Source organism: Schistocerca serialis, chromosome 2 (genome assembly GCF_023864345.2).
Source record: "Schistocerca serialis cubense isolate TAMUIC-IGC-003099 chromosome 2, iqSchSeri2.2, whole genome shotgun sequence".
Lineage (NCBI taxonomy): Eukaryota > Metazoa > Arthropoda > Insecta > Orthoptera > Acrididae > Schistocerca > Schistocerca serialis.
Window position 1 is genome coordinate 600,169,247 of NC_064639.1, and position 16,035 is coordinate 600,185,281.

The 16,035-nt window shown below is 43.3% G+C and overlaps 1 protein-coding gene across 2 annotated transcripts in view; it reads left to right on the forward strand.

The window, feature by feature from the left end:
* Window positions 1-13,045: 13,045 nt before the first annotated feature.
* LOC126457637 (protein FAM43A) overlaps window positions 13,046-16,035 on the forward strand; it is a 624,174-nt gene continuing 621,184 nt past the window's right edge. For both annotated transcript variants that reach the window (XM_050094108.1, XM_050094109.1), the window contains exon 1: window positions 13,046-13,187. The gene's annotated coding sequence lies outside the window, so the exon portion shown is untranslated. The remainder of the gene's footprint in view (window positions 13,188-16,035) is intronic.

Sequence of the window (16,035 nt, forward strand, 5' to 3'; positions counted from 1 at the left end):
CTAACCACTTCTCTCACAACCACTTGTTCGTGCTGTAAGTCACTCATGCCCATCCACTCCCAGCTGCCCTTTCTCACTCATTCATTCACTCTAACTGGTCGTCATTATCACTTTCTGTCCCGCTGTCATTGTGTCCTGTGTCGCAGCCGCAGTCCTCTTCGTTCCGTCGAACTACTAAAATCCCCTCTCATTTTCACTGTCTCCCTCTTGCTCTGTCTTGCTGTTATATCTCATTCCTTCCTTACTACTGCTAGTGTCTCTTCTTATTATCGTTAGCTATCTCTTCCTCGTTGTCATTGTCCTGTATGCTGTCTACCATTATCACAGGTTCTCACCCATCCCCCCCCCCCTCCTACTCTTTTCCTAGCACTTTTCCGTCACTGTCGACTATGTTCCATTACCATTGCGTCCCTCTCTTTCTCTCACACTGCCAGTGTCTCCGCTCTTTCGGTAACGACTGTCTATTATCTCCCAGAAGACAACTTTTCCGTTTCTGCGCCATTACACAGTCTTCTTCTCTCTCAGCACAAAAAAGAGCGAGTATGATCGCAGTCCAAAATTTTGCTGGAAATTTTTTAAAGGTGCTGAGGAAGTAAACTGAGACATCTGGTACCCCATATCGCAGTCAGAATCTTAGAAGAGGGACATATCCGAATTTTTTTGCTCGGATAGGAGTATTTTCTCGCTGGTTCCCTTATTTTCCCTGCTGCAGCAGGGCATGTAACTCATGCAAAAGAAATGTACTGGTCAGTAACATTTTGGTAGTTTACTTATGTGAAACTGAAGTAATTCAAAACTAATTTTACACCTCTAACACTATTTTACGTGCACAAAAATTTGCTTGTGCTTCAGTACTAGAACATGGGATTCCCAGATGAGAACGGAGACACCTTGCAGCATGTTTCTCCGTGCTACGTCACTTTACTAATTAAATTTTCGCCTCACACTGAAGTTACGTGCGTAGTTTACGTATACAAGTAGGGTAACTTTCAGCCTCTGTCTCGGAAACTCATTGAAGTATGAAGAAATTTTTCAAAGTTATTCGAGACTGGGATCTTAGAAAAACATCGAAAAAATTACAGCTATTTGTTGTGCATACACGTGATGCAATCATCAGCTGGGTTTTGGACTGCTGGTGACAGTGAAAACATAGAAAAAAAACCTTTTATTGTTTTCGGAATAATCATCCATGAATTGATAGTGCCTCTGCAAGTCCCATTAAGCCCATCGTAGACCAAACGATTTGCTACATTTATCTAAGCAAGATGAAGTGTGCAATATGTCTACTTTGGTCCTGTGCTGTGTGATAGTGCCACTAAGACGATCCTTCCGTTGGGTATACAAATGGTCCTAGCCCAAGGGCTATCCAAAATACTTGACCCTACCTTTTCATGACCAATAGAACCCGGAGAATGAGGCGTTTTTATGCGTGACGTTTTGAAATATTACATCTGGCTGAGGGGTCCGTAGGTCCTAGGAGACAAATAATATTTCACCTTCGTAGCAGTGTGTACAAACCAGCCTCTACGATGACTGGGCTGGTGTTTGATCTGGACTCCTATAAGCCTTTGTTTTTACCAGGCGGGTAATGTGGAATAACCATCACATTACAGTATTACAGAATGAAAACATTCAGGCATTTGTACAGTGAAAAAAAAATCTGTGAAATTTTTCCAAACGTCCCCGCTTCCATATGCATTGTCTTAAATTTTCAGACTCGAAGTTTTTCTGTAATGTTAAGATAATGCCACTATTCAGCTAAATTCCAAAACCTTAGAAACTATGTTAAAAACGATAGAATCGCTATCTGATTCATTTACATTTATTACAGGATTTAACACATAGTAAAAGTATTTGCAACTTGCACGTGAAAGCCGGTTTTTGATAGAAGTTTCTTTGTTGGTTTTAATGCAACAGTGAGATATTTTGAAGTAAGAATTTAAGAATGATTAATGGGTACATTCAGGTACGAGCATTACTCGTATATCTGAACATAAATTATTAATTAGTCAGGTGCCCATTATAGATCATCTTCTTCCCCTTGGTATTTATTCTGTATCTTTACGGTGTCGGCATGATTGGGATTTGGCAATCTCAAAGTCAAAAAACCCTTTCTTGTCACTTGCCCCCCCCCCCCCGCCTCACCCCCTCTGCCTACATGGGACGGATTATGTTTACCCTAACTGCCTGCACCTAGCGTTATCGCATGTGAATGCACGCGAATGTTTTGCAAATACTTGCGAAGCCTGTAACTGAAGCGAAACTTGGATGCTAGCCCGATATTCACCTAGTCGGATTTGGAAAACAGCCTAAAAACCACATCCAGGCTGGCTGGAACACCGACCCTCGTCGTTAATCCACCAGGCAGATTCGATCGGGGGCCAACACGCGTCTCCGAATCCTAACAACGATATGCTAACAGGTGCGGCCATCAGGGTGCGTAAGTACCTATTGTAGACAAGCATTACAAATTTAGTGTACTTTGACGCAGCCGTATAGCCTACGGACTGATACAACACTTATGTCAGCCGTAGGGCTCCTAATTATGAGATCATTGGAAAAAGTTGGAAATTAGTGGACCAAACTGCTGAGGTCATCGGTCCCTAGGCTTACACACTGCTTAATCTAACTTAAACTAACTTACGCTAAGGACAACACACACACACACACACACACACACACACACACACACACACACACACACACACACATTCCCAAGGGAAGACTCGAACCTCCGACGGGGGGAGCCACGCGAACCGTGGCAAGGCGCCCTATACCACACGGCTACCCCGCGCGGCCAAGAGATCATTGTTCAACATGGCTGTTCTGTGGTGTCACCGCCAGAGACCACACTTGCTAGGTGGTAGCCTTTAAATCGGCAGTGGTCCGTTAGTATACGTCGGACCCGCGTGTCGCCACTATCAGTGATTGCAGACCGAGCGCCCCCGCACAGCAGGTCTAGAGAGACTTCCTAGCACTCGTCCCAGTTGTACAGCCGACTTTGCTAGCGATGGTTCACTGACAAAATACGTTCTCATTTGCCGAGACGATGGTTAGCATAGCCTTCAGCTACGTCATTTGCTACGACCTAGCAAGGCGCCATTATCAGTTGCTATTGATATTGTAAAGAATGTACAGACAAGAGCTACGTTCAACATTAATGGATTAACGTTAAGTATTCCACCAAGTACCACCTTTTTTCTGAAGTCTAAATACCTTCTCCTGTTCCAGACCTCACGCTAGCCTGCGTGAGCTTAAACGCGTGCCTTTCGGCTTCCTCCAAACCCCGCGGGTTGGCTCCTGCCAATCCACAACATGTTCTATCATAAATTTTTCCCTCAGTCACCAGTAGAAATAAGAAAAAAGGGAAGTAAAATGCAGTTTAACGACCCGTTGCAAACGAGGCCACTAAACACGGAGAATAAGTTGGATTCGAGAAAGGATATATCATCGTCAAATGATGCAACCCGTTATTTGAAAAATAGTCTACATTCCAGCACATCATATATTATTTCAAAAAGTAATTAACCGTTTCAGACGTAAGTAAAGTATACCAGTTGCAGTCTTTTTAACACAGTTTTATAAATTATCTCGGCTGAAACACTTATGTATGTCATTTTAAATCTTTTTTTATGTGTTAATATATGTTGAATGGCATATGAGTAGTTACTTACATGCCCACCAAGGGATTAACTTTTATGTGCATGATGGTCCTCACTCACATTTGTTTACAATGTGGTTTTCTCGAAGTACTTGGAAGCGAACCATTGCTTCCTCCTTTTGGTATGACAGTACTGTGTTTTATACGATTTAATGTTGCCTATATACATACGGCTTCATTTTTAACTTTTTGCCTATTTTCATTGTTGTCCATCTTATAAACCTAATGACAGCTGGAGATAGACGACACTGGCCATATCTTGTTGAAATTATATGTGACTGTATGAGAAAGCAAACTGGTTTTATAGTTCGTTACCTCAATCGGTAAATGGGGGACTCTTACAGGCTCGCTTTGTTGTCTGTGCGTCTGTCTGTCTGTCTGTCTGTCCAGCTGTTCAGAGCTATTTCTCTTAGAAAGGAGTAGATGTATCTAGTTGAAATTTATGTCACATCCTAGGTCCCTTGGCGGTATAAAACATCTAAACTTGTAAGTCAATGCACTCAAAAGATACGTCCATTCATGTCACATATTTTGACATTCGCAAATCCGCTCATCAAATCCTATAGGGTACTTTCTGTTTGCCTAGGATCATGAAATTTGGCAGTAGACAAGTTTTGACAGTACAAGTAGAGGAAAAATCCTGACATTCTTAATTTACAATTACTTCACACAGAAGACTGCTTTCTCTCAGGAACGGATGGGCACAACAAGTTCAAGTTTATGTCACATACGAGGTGTGGCTAGAAAAAAACCGGACTAGTACTGGTGAAACAATAAAACGAATGCAATAAGGCTGAAAGTCTGAGTTAACGGCGATCTTGTCGAACAAGTTTACCGATTTTTCAATGTTTGCATCAGTTTTTGCTGACAATGGTCTGCCAGTGCGAGTGTCATCACTGGTGTCTTCGCGGCCATCTTTAAATCGTTTAAACCACTCAAACACTTGTGTTCGCGATAAACAATCATCGCCGTACACTTGTTGTAACATTACAAACGTTTCACTTGCAGATTTTCCTAGTTTGAAACAAAATTTGATGTTAACACGCTGTTCTTTCGTACACTCAACATGTTCCGACGCACTGACAAAACGTCAACTACTTAAAACAGACGCCACGAGCAGACTGAGTGCAGGCGGCAGATGAAACTCGAGCAGTAGGCGGAGCGAGAGTCACGTGACAGGCCACGCGACTTTCAGCCTTATTGCATTCGTTTTATTGTTTCACCAGTACAAGTCCGGATTTTTCTAGCCACACCTCGTATCATCGTCCACGTCCCTTTAGCGGCGTAAAACATTTAAGCTTCTACATCACAGCCAATCAAAGGTACTGCTGTGTCACATATTCTGGCACTCGCAGACCCACTCATCAAACCCTACGGGATACTTCCCGTTGACATACAAGCTTGAAATTTGGCAAGAAGCTATGTTTCATAGACAAGTAAAGAAAAAGACAGTAAATTTGTTAAACCGTAATTTTATCAGATAAAAAATATCTTTTTGACATTAGAACATATACTGCATTCATAATCTACATCTACATTTACATTTATACTCCGCAAGCCACCCAACGGTGTGTGGCGGAGGGCACTTTACATGCCACTGTCATTACCTCCCTTTCCTGTCCCAGTCGCGTATGGTTCACGGGAAGAACGACTGCCGGAAAGCCTCCGTGAGCGCTCGAATCTCTCTAATTTTACATTGGAGGTATAAGTAGGGGGAAGCAATATATTCGATACCTCATCCAGAAACGCACCCTCTCGAAACCTGGACAGCAAGCTACACCGCGATGCATAGCGCCTCTCTTGCAGAGCCTGCCACTTGAGTTTGCTAAACATCTCCGTAACGCTATCACGCTTACCAGATAACCCTGTGCCGAAACGCGCCGCTCTTCTTTGGATCTTCTCTATCTCCTCTGTCAACCCGACCTGGTACGGATCCCACACTGATGAGCAATACTCAAGTATAGGTCGAACGAGTGTTCTGTAAGCCACCTCCTTTGTTGATGGACTACATTTTCTAAGGGCTCTCCCAATGAATCTCAACCTGGCACTCGCCTTACCAACAATTAATTTTATATGATCATTCCACTTCAAATCGTTTCGTACACATACTCCCAGATATTTTACAGAAGTAACTGCTACCAGTGTTTGTTCCGCTATCATATAGTCATACAACAAAGGATCCTTCTTTCTATGTATTCGCAATACATTACATATACATATAAGCTTGTTCAGAACCCTCAGTGCGCGAGTCCACTCGTACATGGCCAATTTGATTAAAAAAACATATTAACTGTCACTGTTGACTCCCGTGTGACTGCAAACGTTGCTCTTTATACCCAAGCATTTGCGTACAGTAATTTAAGGACACCACGTAAAACCAAAATTTGGACGACTGAGTGAGGATTCAGTGATAGAGAAATGTGTGTTCTGTTTACGCCTGGAAGGTAATTTTGTGCACCGATACCGTCCGGTATGCGACTATTGGGAATAGGTGGAACGACCAGAGGGAAGCTTTGTGGCTTTGAAACTGACTGGAGCGGCAGGAGGGGCCACGGCTCAAGTCGCAGGGGTGGGGGGTTCCCCAGTGTACCGGCTTAGCAGGTAAGGGAGGCGCTTCAAGGTCGAAGCACCCTCCACCTGGGGCTCACAGTGGAAGCACCACTAGCAGGGACAGTTTCAATAACAGCACTGGAGCGTTTCCTATACAAAACTTTTTGTGTTAGTATTTAGAAATCCGCCAACCGCGGAAGAAAATATGTGTTTGATTAGTAAATTCCTGTTATATCAACAGAGCGGGAATATTTAGTTAAAAATCTACACTCGGAAACTTCTTGGGGAAAATCTTATGTTTGGAGTCCTAAAAATTCTAAATAAACGCCGTTTCTCACTTAAACCACTCACTCTCTGACCAAAAGAATCCGGATACCCCTGCGTAACGCGAAATTGAGCATTAGATTTTACGGGAGTCGGACCCGCCACTGTAAAAGGAGACGGGAGTGTTGTGTTGTCAATACAGAAGCAGTAGCAGGAGGATGAGAACTCAATGAGTTCTAACGTGGACGAGTCACTGGATGTCACCTGACTAACAGATTTATTTGTGACATTTCAACCCTTCTAAAACTGGCCTAGCCGACTATCGATCACGTGACTGTGAAGTGGAAAAGCGAAAGGAACAACCACAGCTGAATCAAGACCAGGCAGCTTCTTGTACTCGCGGATAAGAACCGTCGAGCACTGCGGAGGGTGATTGTAAACAATGATTTGAAATCAGTGGAAGGAACCACTCGTGAGTTCCAAAGTGTTGCCAGCAGTCCAGCTAACATAATGAATGTGCGTTGGGGATTAGAATGAATGGGCGTTGGGGATTAGAATGAATGGGGTACGAAGGTCGAGCAGCTACTTGAAAGCCACACATTTCATGATTGAGTGCTAAGCGACGCTTGAGGTGGTGTCCACTGGACAGTAGATAACCGTAAACGAGTGATATGGAATAATGAATCAGTTTATACCCTGTGGTAATCCGATGGAAGGTTTGGGTCGGGGGATTGCCTGGAGAACGTTATCTCCCATCATGTGTAATGCCAACTGAAGTATAGAAGGAAGTGCTGTTGCGGTATGAAAGTGTTTCTCATGGTTGTCTTGTGATCCCATTATTGTGCTTACCAAAACGAGAAATGCGAAAGGTCATGAATACATTATACAACATTGTGTGCTGCGTACAGTGAAGGAACAGTTCTGAGACATTATTGTTTCCGGTCAGCATAGCAATGCACGCTGTGATAAAGCAGAACCTGTGACGCAAGTTTTGTGGGTAATAGCATTCCTGCAATGGGCAGGCCTGCCTGAGTCCAACCTGATTCCAGTGTAACACCTTTAGGATGAGTTAGAACACAAACTTCAGTCCGGACTCCATTGTTCTTCCTCTGGCTTCGGCTTTTACGGAAGAAGTGTCTGCCTTTCCTGCAAAGAAATTCAGACACCACATTGAAAGTGTCCACAACAGAGTTCAAGCCTACATAAAAGTGAAGGTTGGACACGCCGCATATTAATGTCTAATAATAGGAGTCCGGTACTTTTGATAAGACAGTGCGTATCGTGTGGACATAGGAGGCGGGAGAGACAGATCGTGCTAAAGACGTAACAGGGCAAGAAAACGGTCACCAACATAAGGAAACTGAAATATACTGAGCGAAAGCTCGGACGCCGAATGTAAGCTAATTGATCATTGTGTTTTCCTGCCAACAATGTTTGTTTGTATATTTCTTCAACTTATTATTCCCTTTTCACATTAATAGGCCTATATCAAATACATATTATTGTTTCCACCTTGACTTTCTTTTGTAATCACCTCCTCTTTTGTCGTGTTGACTTTCATTCTATCTTGTTATTTCTTGTCTTCTAATAAATTAGTCGCAGTGGTTTCTTTTATTTTGCATTACCATTGCTGACAAGGTTTCTACAATACTTCCGACTGAAGCTCACAATCAGTATCACACACATATTACATTACTATAGCCTACCAGTGTGCCTTTATCGCTACTGCAGACATCCTCGCTTTTGTCATCACATTACCTAAATTTTTCCGTAATTCTACTTGTGTAAATCCCACCGATTCCTATTCGTTTTTTAGCTAAACTTTGCTGACTCTCTCTACAGGCGATCTAATACAAGCATAATGATTTCATTTGGTCGTGTATCAAACAGCATGTTGGTTGCTTTTGTTAACGTAAACAGTGGCAATGAAAGACGAGGGTCTGTTCAAAAGAAAGCAAGAAGATACACACGCCAGTCGAGAGTAGTGCATTGTGATTTAGCCCTGATTTTCTCGGTGGTGGAAATAGAAAACAGCAGGAATGTAACCACAAGAATGAGTTACTCTTAAATCTTAGCTGTGCAAAAGCTCAGAAGTTTCTAAGGATTAGGTGGAACGCAAAAACATTTGTTTATTCCTTGTGTAGCTTATAACTCTTTCGATTAGTTCCATGCTTTCCACCGCTTCTTACCTTGCACTAATGTTTTCGTCTCACCTTACGAAACAGCACAATGATTAAGAGACATAGATTAGCATACATTCGACATGAACTGAATTTAAATCCTTATACGGCTATCCAGATTTGGGGGGATGGGTTCTTCAGGAAGATTTGTATCTATATTCGTACTTTCGGTTAAAATCTACGTTTATCACTATACTGTCGCGCTTCCTATACAAATCTGTGTCAAAACGACCTGCTCTCCAATGTATATTTTCCTCTACCGGTCTATGTTGTTTATAATGCCAGGGAAAATTTAATTTCCTTAGATTCTTCCAGTGAATCTCACTCTTCATTTCCTTTAATAAGTTTTACGTTGTCGCTTCAGGCTCACATTCCTCGATTTTTTACGACTGTTTCTGTTACCACTAACTGAACACCTCCAATCGTTTGAGAAACAATAAATTTTTCATCTATCTATGCATATTATAGCAGCTGATTTTCGGTGCTTTTGGGCAACATTTGTACCCTAATTACACGTAATGCGCTACAACTTATTGTGTTAATGGTTCACTACCACTTCCTGCACCAAGCACCGACCATCTGTAAGTCTTCTTGCATATCGCGGCGATTTATCAGAGAGACAACTCACATGTATACAACAGCAACATCGGAGAACAGCCTCGCGAAGTTTTCGATGTTATTCACCTTATCATTTATGTATACAGAAAATAATAACGGCTCCATAACAATTTTATGACGCCGTTTTCACAAATGACATTTCGTCCCGGTGCTGAGCTGCATTTTCTTCACTTCAACAACAACTGGATAGCACAGCTGTTACCTACTAACCTTCCATCAATCACAGTCAATACCAACAATCCGGAATCCAGAAACAAGTCGCACGGTTACTCTCACCATACCTATAACGTCTCCAAATGAAACCAGAGAAGCTGACGGATGTTGAAAACAATTCGTTTTTCATTGTGGCTAGAAAATACTACTACAGAAGAAGAAATAACAAACAACGAACTGTGCGTACAGAAAGTAACCTACCTGAGCATCCAGTTCAACAATTCTGGACGTAGCCTCATTTGGCGAGAGATAGGATCTCGTAATGCACCCAGAAAAATGGTCGAAAGTGACCGTTTTGGTGGTCCACGTGTTAGGCGTAATGTTGCATGGACGTACTGACCTCCAAGTGTTTGGGGTAGACGGTACACTCACTGGTCAACGTCATTCTAATACTTGTCTCCTTCCCCATCTGCGTCTTTCCAGGTGTGCATCGGGCCCCGACTTCATTTTTATGGATGGCAATACACAACCGCTTAGAATAGCGCAAGTAGAGGAACTCTTGGTTCGAGAAGACATTCGGTGAATGGACTTAAATCTCACTGGGCGCTTGTGGGGTGCCTTGGGAGCCATACTGCAGCAACGTCCACAATCACCAACGACCGTCTGCAGCTGTCGGCTCCGCTGGTGGAGGAGAGGAACCTCCCACCACAAGAACTGCTCACCAGTCTCGAGGACAGCGCGGGACCAAACAGAAGAGCTAACGTTGCCATCCGTGGAGGTCACACACTCTGTTAAGAACCGTGTTCCGCCTGTCGTAATGTTCACGGGACTGTCCTCAACTACGGTGGCTTCAGTGTAATTATCGTCTTTGTAGTGTACTATTGCAAGTCTACATTACTTCAAGGTGAGGTCGAGCACATACTACAACACACACACAAATTATTAATATATTAAAACTTGAACATGGCAAATTTTGGAAATAATTATTCCCCTCGCCGACGACGTGTACTTTATACTGTCACTGACAAGTATAAGTTTAGCTCTTCCTTCATTGCAGAGTGATAGTTTCACATCAGAGTACAATTGTCTATAAATGAATAACTGTTCTATTAGCACGCTGCCGGATCTGTACTAAGAAGACACCGTCATCATAAGAGATGATTACAAGTTTCCGCTGAATACATAGTGACTGTACTGAACGGCATCCCGCTCGGACGTGAGTAACTTCCCGGCTGCAGCGTGTGGAAACAAATGGGCACGTGTCTGCGCCGATGTCTCTGATTCGTCATTGGTGTGTCTGGCAGACAGTCTTTACTTGTGGTGCCGTCGGGAGGTACCAACTTTTGCATGAGGCCTCGCTTTGAGGACGACGCCACAATCGTTAGTTAAAAACGTCATTTCTGGGCGTCTCACTATGCGTTTCTTTCAGTTACCTTCTGTACTATAGTGCAGCAGTTCAATCTGTGGAAAGTTTCATCGAGCTACATTGCTTGGCAGTGACATAATATGCGAAAGTTACTTTCGTCCTTACGTTTTGCGCCGCTGTGTATTAATTCACATTTTCATTGGCATGAGAAATAAATTGGGGCAGTTCTCCTGTGTACATTTGGCAAGCATTTCTGCTTTTGTTTGTTCCCTCATTTTCAGTTCTTGTTTCGTCCGTCAGGTCTGGACACTAACTTTGGTACTACTATCAGCCTGTACATTCGACCGTAATTTCTTTGGGTTTGTGTGAAAGGCCTTCAGACAAAAACTTGCTACGGTATCTTCGTGCATTGCTTCCTTGATAGCTAAAAGCGTTTCATTCGGTATCTCTGCTGTGGTATATCGAGAGGTTGTAACAATGAAAAATTGTACTGAAATGCAGGAGGATCTGCAGCGAATTGGCGCATGGTGCAGGGAATGGCAATTGAATCTCAATATAGACAAGTGTAATGTGCTGCGAATACATAGAAAGATAGATCCCTTATCATTTAGCTACAAAATAGCAGGTCAGGTGGCTTGTGGAGTATGGATGTAGAGATCTATAGCCCTCCGCTTTGTTTCACACTTATTATGCGTTTCTTTAGGGGTTTCTTCACAGCGACTGTCACGGAGAGTCCGTCCCATCACGAACTGTTCTACTGGATTCGTATCAATCCTGTGCATGCTCATATATTCATTTAAATTTGAGCCATAGTTCGTCTTCATACTCCTGTTCTGAGTTAAAGGTTTCAATTTACTCACTGAGGTACATGTTACAGAGTTTCTCTAGCAAATAAATCTTTCTGTTTCTTTTAGTTGCCCTTTCTGCTTTGGAAGTCGTGTATGCTACAAGTGCCTCCTGGCCATTGATACCAGCTTCGATGCAGACAACCTCAAAGAGGTCATGCCTATTTGTTACCATGAGGTCCAATATATTTCCATCACGAGAGGGTATCCGAACCATCTTTTCTAACTAGTTTTCGGAGAAGGTATTTACTAATGTTCCACAGCATTTGTTATCACGGTTACCAGCAACAGACAGAGCGAGACGGCGCAGTGGTTAGCACACTATACTCGCATTTGGAAGGATGGCGATTCAAACCCGCGTCCGGCCATCGCGATTTAGGTTTTCCGTGATTGCCCTAAATCGCTTCAGGCAAATGCCGTGATGGTTCCTTTGAAAAGGCTCGGCCGACTTTCTCTCCATCCCTCCCTAATCCGTTGGGACCGATGATCTCGCTGTTTGGTCCCCTCCCGAGAATCACCCAACCAACCTTACCGGCAACAGAAGTGTAATTATTCGATTGATAGAATGTTGGATGATTAAAGTATCCTCCGATGATTACAATATGGCTGGGCATCTTATATACTTGCGAAGTGAGGTTTTCTCTCTGTTTTATTGTGACGCATACCCTGCTAATTTTGTTTGCTCACTTAGTTTGCTCACTTAGTTTCTTATTTCCTCATTTAGTTACAGCTTGCCCTAACTTTTCGCTTTGGAAAGCGTTCTTCTGCGTACAGAAGGTCGTTTAAATGCTATCATTAGTCAGTAAATCTTAAGTAGGCGGCTTTCAAGAGTAATTCTCCGTCGTCTGAAAGAAGAACATATCTCCTGAAGTGCTGTGACGTGCCATTCGACAATTTTCGAAAAAATGTGAGTAAGTATGTTACCCATTTTGTGTGATTATTTTGGCACCAGTTTCGTACGTACAACAGAAGAAGCAGTGCATGATCCAAAAGCCCGTCGAGCGCACACATTAAATTTATTGTATGCAAATCCAAAAATTCAATCTGCGTTAGCGATACGTATTTTAGTTAATAGCACTAATTCTTGAGAATTATTTTCCTTTAATTGGGAGCCTTTTTTTTCGTACTGTTGAAAATATTTTGCTTCATTCTTTTCTCTAGAGATATTTAATAAGCTCCACTTTCATTTCCTTGTTAAAATTTCATTAACGTAACGCTTCTAGCAATTGAGCATTAAAAACATCAAAGGAACGCCGTGCGGCAGCGAAGCGGCATGGCGCTCCGCAGTCGCCGACCGAGCGGCCCGCTGACACCTGTTTCCCCACGGATTCGCCCGAGCGTTTCCGACTCAGCACGAAGCAGCGTCCAGTCGGCTGCGAGCGCGCTTGTTGGGTAGTCTTGTCGCAACTAGCGTGCGGTTAGGTTGTGCTGTCGGATCCGTCTGTGACGTGTGTGTTTGTGCGAGTGTTCTGTTCCGTTTGTCAACGACGATGCTGAGGCTGCTGCTCCGGGACAGTGCATCACTACGGCGCCTCCGCTATGACTGAGGGGTAAGTGCTGATGATGATTACTAGCGGCAACTGGAGCCGTGAAAAGGTGCGCGGTACCTGTAAGACACTTGATGGCTCAAGCTTCTCTGGAGACCACGGGACCGCTGGTCTTGCTGTAGGGAGCTAGGTCTATTCGGAATCTTGTAGGTGTTCTGGACGACACTCGGGAAGTTGATTTGCTCTAGAAAAGTATTTCCGACTTTTCGTAGATTCCTGTTTGCTGAATCGCTCCCGGAAATCGTGTGATGTCTCAGCGTCTTCTTGTACATGAAAGAAAAGACAATACGATTGTTTACCCGATAGTGTGATCCGTTCTGGTGGCGTAACAAAAGGTGACGAACGCTGTGTTACCGTTTCCGTTATGAATTCGCGATAATTTAGTGTGTTGAGCATAAGGCTGTGCATTAATCTTGTCGTCTGATCTAGTAGGTACGCTGATTCAAATGATTGTGCCGGATAAAGAAACTTTAGAAGCACTTTAAACGTAAGGAAAACGAATTGACGGGCGTAAACACAGAGCTGTGAAGCTGTGTGATTTATGCACATGGAAGACAGAGAGATATCGGCTTTGTAAGAGAAATCGAAGACAAGTTGTTTCTACCATTATCTGAATGCGAGGTCGTTGTTTACGAACGCCAAAAGATATTGACCTATATTAGCCTTTCTGGAACAGAATGTTTCTACTCTTCGTATTGGGTCTCAAGCCGTGTTGAACGTTCGTGCCATTTCAAAACTTCGTGCCGAAACGGCGTTATTCTTCTGAATGAGAGGAATAAATGACGCGTTGGAGTGTAGAGTTCGTAACGAATACTTGTATCGATGAGTGCTTGACAGGTGAAATCTTTTGATTTTTCGTAATAGGTTGTAAATGTGGTTCAGGGACATCGCAATAAAGTTTTATCAACGTGGTATTTCGACGTAAATTGTCGGCTTGACATTCCGGAGACACGTTTTGTTTTTTAATCCACTTGCTGCTACGCGATGGATTTTAAATATTGTTTACTTTTGTTGGATGTCTGAGCGTATGCGCAGCCTGTAACAGTATCCAGAGTTGTGCAATGAGATTATTGTGTAAACGTATAAACCGCCGATTACGCAACTGAATTCAATTTTCGTGAGCATAGAAAAAGTGCATGTTGCCAGTGTGTAGCAAATTACTGGCGTGTATTTCAAGGGTGACCGTGGTTCTGTGCAGAGTCTGTGATACGTATTTATTGATTTACGAAAATGATGTATTTCTGTCAATGAAAATATTTGTAGTAATCATAAAACTATACGGTTAGACGAGTGATGCTGTAGGGTTTACCATGTCCTCGCAGGTACACCACTGTTTTCGGAGCTCAGCACTGGCCCCGACATTTTCCCCGTAGGTGTATTTCATTGTGGCTGCTGAGGTGGCGGGTGGCGGCAGCAGCAGGTGTCTGAGTGCTCCCTGCCCTGTGCCGTGTTCTCCGCGCGGTCCCTCAGGCTCGGACGGACGGACGTCCTTGCGCGGCCTAGCGCCACACGGCACGCCCAGCCGCCCACGCACTCGGGTCGCCCGGGGTGGCGTAGGCTGGCCTCGCTGCGCTACCTGCCCTGCGAGAGAGCAAAGTTATTCAGCTTCATTTCAGGCGGGAGGACTGTACGGAAATGCGTCAGTCGCACACATCCACAGTGTAGAAGCCACAATGTACAGTGTATGGTGAAGGGGATGAAGTGCACTTCGCTGTCGCCGCCTCTTACGTTGCGTGCTGAAGTTGGCAAATCCTTTGACATTGATCGTTGTAAATCGGGTAATACTAGACGGTAGCCAATGAGCATCACTGAATCTAATGATTTCTTTCATCTACGTCTATACCCTGCGAACTAGTGTGAAGTGAATGGCAGAGGGTATGTCCCACTGTACCAATTATTGGGGCTTTTTTCCGTTCGATTCACGTATGGAGCGCGGGAATAATGATTGTTTAATGCCTTCGTGCGTGCTGTAATTAATACACGCTATCGCTCATTAATTTCAATACACCCTGGTATTTCAGATTTACAGCACAAATCAAACGTTATTTCTCGCAAAATACAATTATATTAACTTCCACTATATAATACAATCACAACAATATCTTACTTTCATCAAAGAATCCTCGTTTGGGTTTAATGACTGCCTCACAAACTCGAGGCATACGGTAAATCATTTTTGTAGGTATCGTGAATCTATGAGATTCCGCACATCCTTAACAAAATTCCAGAGATGTTCGTTGCTGGATATATTAACTTCCCTAATACGTCTGTCCACTTCATTCCAGACCATTTCAATGGGGTTACAATCGGGACTTTCGGACGGCGGTACCAAACCATTCAGTACTTTCTATTTTTCCTTTAATGCAATGTAGTTCGTACAGTATGCCGACCGATGTTTTGGGTCATTACGCTGTTGTAAGGTGATCCCTTCCCCTATTAAGCGCAATCCACTTCGTACTGCATGATACTGAATTATGTGGTGGTACTCCTTCCATCCATACACCTTTCTATACATTTTACAATGTCGTCAACTCTATCTCCGGCAAAACATCCCCAAACCATAACAGAACCTCCACCGTGTTTAACTGTAGGTAGAAAACACTGCTGGTCTTCTTTCCCCTGCAAATCGGCGAACGAATATTCTCCTTCTGGTTCCAAAAATCTCGAACTTCGATTCATCCGTGAATAACACGTTCGTCCACTCATTCGATGCCCAGTTACGATGTTTTCTAGTCCAGTCAAGTCTCTTCTGTTTATTTATGTGCCTTAGAAGGAGTTTTCTTGCTGTGACACATCGTTTCAAGACGGCTTCAGTCAGTCTCCTTTTACTGTTGCAACAGATATTGTTATC